Below are 8893 nucleotides of genomic sequence, written 5' to 3' on the forward strand. Positions count from 1 at the left end.
GAGTTTCTTCAAAGCCCATGACACCTTTGGTAAAGGCTGTTCTCCAGCTGGAGCGCTCGCAGGCCAGTGTTTCCCAGTTGTCAGTGTTTATTCTACATTTTAAAAGATTTGCCTTGAGACAGCTTTTAAACCTCTTTTGTTGACCATCAGCATTACGCTTTCCATTTCTAAGTTCAGAATAGAGTAGTTGCTTTGGAAGATGATCATCAGGCATCCGCACAACATGACCAGTCCAACGAAGTTGATGTTGAAGAACATTGTCCCGGTCCTCAAACACTGTGCACTTCAAATGAGAGAAAGCCTCACTCGCAGAGCTCAGGCAATGTTGGATTTTGGCATCAATGTTGGCCTTTGTGGAAAGGTAACTGCCTAGGTAGGAGAAGTGATCAACAATTTCCAACATTACACCACTGAGTTGGATTTGTGGCACTGCAGAGGGGTTATTTTGTACTTGTTGGTGCAGCACTTTGGTTTTTTGGATGTTGAGTGATAGGCCAAGCTTTTCATAATCTTCCACAAAGATATTTAGGATGGTTTGGAGGTCAACCTCTGAGCGTGCGCACACTACGTTGTCATCAGCATACTGAAGCTCAATGACGGAAGTTACAGTAACCTTACTTTTTGCTTTCAGCCTGCTCAGATTGAAGAGCTTTCCATCTGTTCTATATATGATTTCTACTCCGGTGGGGAGTTTCCCGTAGACAAAGTGTTGGATCATGGCAATGAAAATAATGAATAGAGTTGGGGCAATAACATAACCCTGTTTAACACCTGCTCCCACTGTGAATGGTTCACTTTAAGAGCCATTGTTATCCACGATTGTTGCTGTCATATTATCATGGAGGAGCCAAATGATGTTTACAAATTTATCTGGGCTTCACTCACAAGGGTCATAGGAACATGCAAGCCCACTCACCGCGACAAGATGATGATCCAGCGAGTAGGACATGCTTACACAGTCCATCACCCGATTATTTTTGTTGGTGGAAAAGAGGGTGAACCCAGACTGCTGGGGCTGGCTGAATAAGCATAGTTAATGCTAAGCAGCATGCTCTCAAGTGCCTGTTCTTACTCTGCAAAAGGATGGTAAAATTTTAACCAAAACTAAGGGTCTAAACCTCACTCATGTGATACTGGACTGGGGAAATAAATTAAGCTTAATATATCCTCTCCTACTTACCAAAATCTATCCAATAAATTATCTCCTTGCCAAGGGTGCAAGGGACCCTAGATATGCCTCTGCACCCCACTGCTTCCCCTACCCAATTGCTGAATGCTCCTCTCCAGCCCCCTTTTTTCTCCACCTTCAATGTGCTGACACTTCCTTGGGCCACCTCCGACCACCTCAGGTGGCAGTGATGAAGGAAGAGGTGGTGGTGGTGGAGAGACCCCGACCAGCATTTTCTGTTTTGCCTCAAGTGGCAAAATATCCTGGCCTGTTCCTGCAAGAGGAGAGAGCTCTTGTGCTTGGGTCCTGCTTGAGTGTTTCCCATTAGGGCATCTGAGTGACTGCTGTGAGTACAGAATGTTGGGCTAGATGGGTAGCTGGTCTGACCCAGCAGCCTGCTCTTATGTTCCCGTCCTTCAGCTATGGTGGCCAAAAGATACCCTCCTTCACAACACCGTTCCTTCCTCCCTTCCTTAAGCCACCAGCCACTTCAGCTGCATCTGAAAGGATGCTATAAACTTTGCCGCTGTGTCTGCGGAGACAGCCAGGCAATTTGGGAGAGTGCTGTGGCAGCATTTAACATACATCTATTTATGTCACCGAGAGAAACATAAAGAATAAATGAAGGGCCTGTTGGAAAGTTGAGGGGAATTAATGCTCAGGAAGTGGTGCTGGGGAATTTTAAACAATCAATGTTTCTGCTAAAAAAACCAGGGATCTAAATAAGGAACAGGAGAGTTTAAACGGATGACTCACCTTTCAGCATGGGTTTCTGAAAAATAAGTCATGTCAGACTAATCTGATCTCATTTTTTGACAGAATTACAAGCCTGGTAGATGAAGGGAACGCTGTGGATGTAGCCTATCTTGATTTCAGCAAGGCCTTTGACAAGGTGCCCCATGATATTCTTGTAAAGAAGCTGGTAAAATGTGGGCTAGACAATGCTACCATTCAGTGGATTTGTAACTGGCTTACTGACTGAACCCAAAGGGTGCTCATCAATGGCTCCTCCTCATCCTGGAGAGTAGTGACCAGTGGGGTGCCACAGGGTTCTGTCTTGGGCCCAGTCTTGTTCAACATCTTTATCAATGACTTGGATGATGGGCTTGAGGGCATCCTGAGCAAGTTTGCAGATGACACCAAATTGGGAGGGGTGGCTAACACCCCAGAGGACAGGATCACACTTCAGAATGACCTTAACAGATTAGACAACTGGGCCAAAGCAAACAAGATGAATTTTAACAAGGAGAAATGTAAAGTACTACACTTGGGCAAAAAAAATGAAAGGCACAAATACAGGATGGGAGACACCTGGCTTGAGAGCAGTACATGTGAAAAGGATCTAGGAGTCTTGGTAGACCACAAACTTGACATGAGTCAGCAGTGTGATGCAGCAGCTAAAAAAGCCAATGCAATTCTGGGCTGCATCAATAGGAGTATAGCATCTAGATCAAGGGAAGTAATAGTACCACTGTATTCTGCTCTGGTCAGACCTCACCTGGAGTACTGTGTCCAGTTCTGGGCACCACAGTTCAAGAAGGATACTGACAAGCTGGAACGTGTCCAGAAGAGGGCAACCAAAATGGTCAAAGGCCTGGAAACGATGCCTTATGAGGAACGGCTTAGGGAGCTGGGTATGTTTAGCCTGGAGAAGAGAAGGTTAAGGGGTGATATGATAGCCATGTTCAAATATATAAAAGGATGTCATATAGAGGAGGGAGAAAGGTTGTTTTCTACTGCTCCAGAGAAGCGGACACGGAGCAACGGATTCAAACTACAAGAAAGAAAATTCCACCTAAACATTAGGAAGAACTTCCTGACAGTAAGAGCTGTTCGGCAGTGGAATTTGCTGCCAAGGAGTGTGGTGGAGTCTCCTTCTTTGGAGGTCTTTAAGCAGAGGCTTGACAGCCATCTGTCAGGAATGCTTTGATGGTGTTTCCTGCTTGGCAGGGGGTTGGACTGGATGGCCCTTGTGGTCTCTTCCAACTCTATGATTCTATGATTCTATGATTCTATTTTCTGTAGCAGGTGAGGTTTGTGGCTTTCCCCCCTTTTCCCTTTTGAAAAAAGCTTTTCGTTGGAAACAAAACAAAACAAGGTCTCCTTTGCCAGTATTTATACCTTTTTCTGGTGCTTTTTCTTTAAAGCTAGAACATTTGGGAAACAATAGCTTCCGCCAGTGGCTTCCCAAGGAGCTCATTGAGGCCTGTTGATGTCCTTTACAGGCTGCTGTGGCTTAATTGTCTGGCATCAAGCTGCTTGTGGCACGGAGGGATGCGTATAAATTATGACAAGGGGGAATGACGTGGAGCTGCAGCAGAGAGGAAGCTGGCCAGTTGGCCGGATGATTGCCTGCAGTGCTTTGTTGACTGAATGTTTCTGGCAGGCATCCCCAAACTTCGGCCCTCCAGATGTTTTAACCTGAAGCGAACTTTCCCATTGAAAGTAATGGAAAGTGGATTAATCCATTCCAGACAGGTCCGTGGAGTAGTTAAACTGAAAATACTCAAACCAAGGCATACTTAAACTGAGGTATGAGTGTACAGTGGTACCTCGCAAGACGAATTTAATTCATTCCACGAGTCAATTCGTCCTATGAAAAATTCGTCTTGCAAGTCGTGGTTTCCCATAGGAATGCATTGAAACTTAACCAATGCGTTCCTATGGGCTCCGGGGGACTGGCGGTGGCGGCAGCGCTTACTCGCTCGGCTCAGGGAAGGCAGGCAGGCAGGTGGCAACAGCCCCGGCAAGCAGCACCCACTGCGCTTTGGCTCCGGGGCTGCTGCCACCTGTCTGCCTTCCCCGAGCCAAGAGAGCAAGCGCCGCTGCCGCTGGCAGTCCCTGAGCTGAAGCGCAGTGGGCGCTTGCTTGGGGAAGGCAGGCAGGCGGCAACAGCCTGGGCAAGCAGTGCCTGCTGTGCTTTGGCTCCGGGGCTGTTGCCGCCTGCCTGCCTTCTTTCCCTGAGCAAGCGCCCTTCCCCGAACCAAGCACCTGCTGCACTTCAGCTCAGGGACTGCTGGTGGCTCGGGGATTTCCCACTGCTCCAGCACTGCTGTATTGTGGGGGTGTGTGCTATCTGCTTCTCAGCTGAGAAGCGGGAAGCACACACCCCCACGATACAGCAGCGGCAGGAAGTGCGTGGCAGCAGTGGCGGCGCTGAGGGGGCCGATCCCAGGCTGCTTCTCAGCTCAGAAGTGGCCCGGGATCGGCCCCCTCAGTGCCGCCACTGCAACGGGCGTGCTTCCCGCTGATCAGCTGAGAAGCGGGAAGCACACCCTCCATGATACAGCAGTGCACGAAGCAGCGGCAGGAAGCACACAGCGAATCGGCCCCCTCAGCGCTGCCGCTTGCAGCTTGCTACAACAGCAGCGGGTGGCAGTGGATCCCCGAGGGCGAGCGCGGCAAGGCATGTTCGTCTTGCGTAGCACGGCCATATAAAGAAGCACGGCCATTCGTTTTGCGAGATGCCTCCTGCAACGCAAAACTCTTTCGTCTTGCAAGTTTTTCGTTGCGCAAGGCATTCGTCTTGTGAGGTACCATTGTAATTGGTTCTGGAGGTCAGTACTTAACCCGAAGTGTACTTAACCTGAAGCGAACATTCCCATTGAAAGTAATGGAAAGTGGATTAATCTGTTCCAGACAGGTCCGCGGAGTACAGTGGTACCTCGACTTACAAACGACTCGACAACCGAATTTTTCGACTTATGAATGGAGGTAATGGCTGCACGCTTACGAATGTCTCGACATCCAAAAAGAAACTACGACGGTTTTAGATATAGATTTTTCGCCTTACGAATTTTTAGATAGGGTTGCTTCGACTTACGAATTTTTCTGTTTCCAATGCATTCCTATGGGAAATCGCATTTCCAATGGCGTTTTTTGACTTACGAATTTTTCCACTTACAAAGGTGCCTTCAGAACAGATTAAATTCGTACATCGAGGCACCACTGTACTTAAATTGAAAATACTCAAACCGAGGCGTACTTAAACCGAGGTATGACTGTACATTTAAAAGAGAAATTGGTCTAAAATTTCCAATTTGAGCATCTTTTCCATCTCCTTTTGGGATTAAGGTTATGAATGCTTCTTGCCATGTTTTAGGAAATGCTCCCACTTCTAAAATTTTATTCACTAAATTCTGATATGTCCCCACCAATTCTTCTTTAAATAACTTGTAATGCTGATTTGAGAGACCATCTATTCCTGGGGATTTCCCTGGTTTGAGTTTGTCTATGGCTGAATATGGTCTACTTCTTGAATTGTCACTGGGTTATTTAATATTCCCTTTTCTTCTTCACTAATCTTATTCATCTTGCTATTTCTAAAATAATTCTCTAACTTCTCCTCATTTATATCTCCCCCTTTATATAATTTCTTATACTATTTAATAAAGCATCTATGAATATCTTCCAGATTTGTCCATCTTTTCTCTCCATCTTTAACATTCATAATTATTCATTCATTTTGCTTTTTCCTCAATTGTCACGCCAACAATCTCCTGATCCCCCCGATTCAAACGTCTTTTGTTTTGCCCATGTGATTTACTTTTCTATTTCATAACCAATTAACATAGATATGGAATTTTGTAAAATTTTAATTTGATTTGCCACCTTTACATTCTTAGGATTTCCCGCTAATATCTTTTCTTTCTCTTCAATTTCCCTTTTAATCTTTTCTAAATTTATTTCCCTTTCTTTCCCAATTTTGCTTGTTTGTTGAATGTAAATACCTCAGATGAATGCTTTGCTCGCACCCCAGATTATTGTTGGATCTATTTCTTCTGACCTATTTATTTGAAAAAATTCTCTCAATAATTCTTTCACTTTTGCTATAAAAGCTTCATCATTTAAAATTCTCTCATCTAGTCGCCATCTATTTGCCTTTCTGAAATTATCTTTTAATTTTGGGGTTATGATCTGTATACCAACATCCCACATTACGATGGTTTACAAACCATTTGTTGTTGTTTAGTCGTTTAGTCGTGTCTGACACTTCATGACCCCATGGATTATAGCACGCCAGGCACTCCTGTCTTGTTGTGATGAAGGGGCTTGAATCACTCAGAGAAGCTATGAGCTATGCCATGCAGGGACACCCAAGATGGAAAGGTCATAGTGGAGAGTTTTGACTAAACGTGATCCACCTCATACCATAACAAACTTAATTGGTCTCTAAGATGCTACTAGACAATTTTTGGAAGGATACTTTTAAAGATTTTTTTAAAAGGAATTTTTTTGGAAGAGTTTTAAAATAATCTTTTCCAATAATTTATTTTATTTATTTTTTAAAAAAACTTTTTTGTTAAGCACCTTTCATCATCCTCAAGCACCAGCACCACCCAACAGTCATTTTAACCACCAATCAGAAAGAAGTTGCTCCAAAGCAGTGTTGTGGTGCAGAGACAAAAAGACAATCTTTGGGAGCAACCAGATTCTTATGTGTCAAACAAAAGCGCCATGGATTTCCCTAAAAGTCCATGGAACATTAGGTGCTTCTGAATGTCATTTTCATTGGATATGCATCAATATCATGTGCAGCTGCAAAAGTTTGGGGGCTGTCCTACATACTTCCTTTCCCACTTGTCCTAGAACTTCCCAATAATAAAAAAGGTGGGACGGGAGAGATAACACACCCACCCACACCCACACACCCAAACCTCGCAAAGTGGCACATCTGATATTTGCAGGATTCCTTCCACCAGCCCAGACTTGCTCTTCCAAAAGAGAACTTGCCCCCATCAAGAATCAGGGATCCCACTTCCGGTCCGTCGCGCTGGTGGAGTAGGACGCAGGGACTTCGTGGAGGGGGGGAAGTCCGCAGAGTGAGCGGACTCCCCGAAAAAACACCGGGTAGAGAGTCCCGGTGACATAGCGCCCAGCTGCCTGCTCCAGACGCGATTCCTCCGCTGCCCGAGAGCTCCGTAGAGCGATCGAGAGCCAGCGGAGTGGAGTCGCGGGAGCCATTTTTGGGTTTCATCTTACCTCCTTGAAGTGAAGCTCCGAGTCCTCAGCCTGCAAGCGGCGGATTCTTCCAAGAAAATAAAAGACTTGTACAAAGTAAGTCAAATCTCTATTCGGACTTTAAAAATTTCAAATTTGAAGATAGGAAGAGATTCTAAAGCAACGGAAGCCGATCTCTTCCAAATGGTTAACCGGGAGGCGTATTAAACATTCCTAAGCTGAAAGGGGAAAAGTTCTTTTCCAGATTGTGGACCCGAGAGAAAGAAAGACTTTTCCAAACCTTCCCAGCCCCCGGTGTCGATACCCCTTGAGGTTCAGCAGCAACAAGGGGGAGGATGTTTTGACAGCTGTCAAAAGCTGTCAAATTGCTACAGGATTAAGAAAATTGATTTTACTGTTGTGAACTGTAAAAACTGATTGAAGAGGATTCAGAAGTAATTTAAGTGGAATTTAAATTTGAAATGTAATGAAGTTAAAGACAAAGGATAAGATCAGCCAAGATGGAGCCGACAACGTGGTAGAGAGGAATTTTCCAGCATTCTTTGGCCCTTATCTCTGGTCTGCCTGCGGTTAAGTGAACTATGAAAACAAAGTTTTCTCGAGCCTTCCAGGAGGCTGTGTTGAACTATCTACAAACATGGGAAGATATTTACAAGGAACGGCAATGTTTGAATCCAACAGAAATGGAGAATGAGGTGCAAGATCAAGATTTAGAGGACAATTTTGATGCTGAGACTGTGTGTGAGGAGCAACAATTTGAGGATAATTTGGAGACTGATTTGGACCAAAAAAAATATGTGTTGGATGATGAAAAACAAATATCTGAACAAGGAGATGAGGCCGACAAGGAGAAGCAAAGTGAAGAGAAGATTGATGGAAATGGAAATCCTGGAAAGACTGAAATGTGGAGTGGTGTTAGTGAAGGGAGGGATAGGCAGGAAGAGGGGGGTGCAAAGGTCTGGAAGTGGATGTGGGAAAGGACTGGTGTGGGGTGAAAATTTTAGTTTAAGGTTTTTTTTTTTGCTTGACGAATAACGGTGTCTGAATCTTGGCCTGCTAAAGGATATGCTGATCCAATGGGGGGAAGGGACATTGGGAGGTGGGAGGGAGAGATTTTTAAAAGTTTAGGGTTAAGAGTTTTCTGGAGGGGCAAAAGAATGGCTGGGGAAACATGTTAAAGTTTGTTTTTAATGTTTTTAGTGATTAGAGAGGTGTTTGGGTAGAGAACTGCCCATCTTCCTCTCTTTACTCTTGGCATCCAGTGGCAGGGGGTGTCTGGAGGGGAGAGGGAGGGGTGGAAGGAAACTCAGACACAAAAATGGAACCTTTTGACAGCTGAACCCCTCGGGTTACCCTAGTGGCAGGAGGGGACTCGGAGGGGGGCAGCATGAACAAGGAGGAGGATTAAGTTAATATAATAAGAATAAGATTTTGAATTAGATTAGAAAACTCGCCAAAATTAATTAAAGAAGTTAGGAAATCCAGGAGGAAGAGAATCGTGGAAGCCGCAAACAAATTGTTAAGAAAATAAGATTTGTAATTTAGATGTTCTTGTTTTTTCTTTTTCTTCTTTTTTCCTTTTTTCCTTTTTTCATGTTTTTTCTCCCCCCCCCCCTATTTGTGGTTTTGTTGTTGAATTATAATGAAGAATTAGCTGGGGGATAAGCCAAACCTCAGAGCTCCTCCGCCTCTGTCCTCTCAGTGGCGGGGGGGGGGGGAGATGAGGGGGGAGGAGGGAGGGGGGAGGTCAAACCCAGCTTAAAA

The sequence above is a fragment of the Zootoca vivipara genome, chromosome Z2 (genome assembly GCF_965207765.1).
Source record: "Zootoca vivipara chromosome Z2, rZooViv2.hap1.1, whole genome shotgun sequence".
NCBI classification, from domain to species: Eukaryota; Metazoa; Chordata; class Lepidosauria; order Squamata; family Lacertidae; genus Zootoca; species Zootoca vivipara.